Source organism: Aplysia californica, unplaced genomic scaffold (assembly GCF_000002075.1).
Source record: "Aplysia californica isolate F4 #8 unplaced genomic scaffold, AplCal3.0 scaffold01058, whole genome shotgun sequence".
NCBI lineage: Eukaryota > Metazoa > Mollusca > Gastropoda > Aplysiida > Aplysiidae > Aplysia > Aplysia californica.
Window position 1 is genome coordinate 210,721 of NW_004798328.1, and position 1,346 is coordinate 212,066.

The following is a 1,346-nucleotide window of genomic DNA, read 5'->3' on the forward strand; positions in this document are numbered from 1 at the left end:
TTACCATCTCCTCCTGGCACATTGCGCTGATGGAGTGAGAGAAGAGGGAGAATATTGGTACATGGAATAGACGAACGTTTACCATCTCCCCCTGGCACATTGCGCTGAGGGAGTGAGAGAAGAGGAAGAATATTAGTACATGGAATAGACGAACGTTTACCATCTCCTCCTGGCACATTGCGCTGATGGAGTGAGAGAAGAGGAAGAATATTGGTACATGGAATAGACGAACGTTTACCATCTCCCCCTGGCACATTGCGCTGAGGGAGTGAGAGAAGAGAGAGAATATTGGTACATGGAATAGACGAACGTTTACCATCTCCTCCTGGCACATTGCGCTGATGGAGTGAGAGAAGAGGGAGAATATTGGTACATGGAATAGACGAACGTTTACCATCTCCTTCTGGCACATTGCGCTGATGGAGTGAGAGAAGAGAGAAGAGGAAGAATATTGGTACATGGAATAGACGAACGTTTACCATCTCCTCCTGGCACATTGCGCTGATGGAGTGAGAGAAGAGGGAGAATATTGGTACATGGAATAGACGAGCGTCGAAGGGAAAAAGAAAGCATATTGATGCTTGCAACAGGCGAACGTTTTGTTTTTAAAAGTTTAAGTTGAGTTTTTACGGCGCTCGCAACTGCATATGGTCACATGAGCGCCAAGGGGTGGATGTCAACAGAGAAGTCCAAACGGATAATCAGATTACTCCACCCACCTCTCTAGCCTCAACAACACAAAGTCTGCTTCGACTATCAAGGCATCCCGGAAATAACGGGTCTCAAATATAGAAAAGATGTAGAGGACAAATGACAACAGTAAGGATGAGGAAAGAAAAAGCAGCAGTTCCCTGTTACAGTTCAGGTACAGTTATGAGCATGATATTGATGAATCAGAACATTTACAATTACAATTCTACTGTGCTTAAGAACTCGAGATGTTAATTCCCCCCCCCCTCCCCTTTGGGACACTTAAATCAGTAGCACCACCCCGGGGGTAAAGAAATGAGAGACGAGGAAGAATATAGATACGTGCATAGGTGAACGTTGGAGGAAAAAAGAAAGAAGGGAACCCCCCACCTAAAAAAACAAACAAAAACACACCCCAATGAAAAAACAACCCAAACAAACGAATAAGGAAAACAAAACACACAAAGAGACCAAAACAAAAAACAACAACAACAGAAAAAACAAACGAAAAAAAAAACAAACTACCAAAACAAAAAGCAAAGGGTTCAGTCATTGTCAGATGTGCCAGGATAGCATTATTGACTTATCTGTCACATGACGTGTGTATGTGTGTGTGTGTGTGTGTGTGTGTGTGTGTGTGTGTGTGTGTGTGTGTG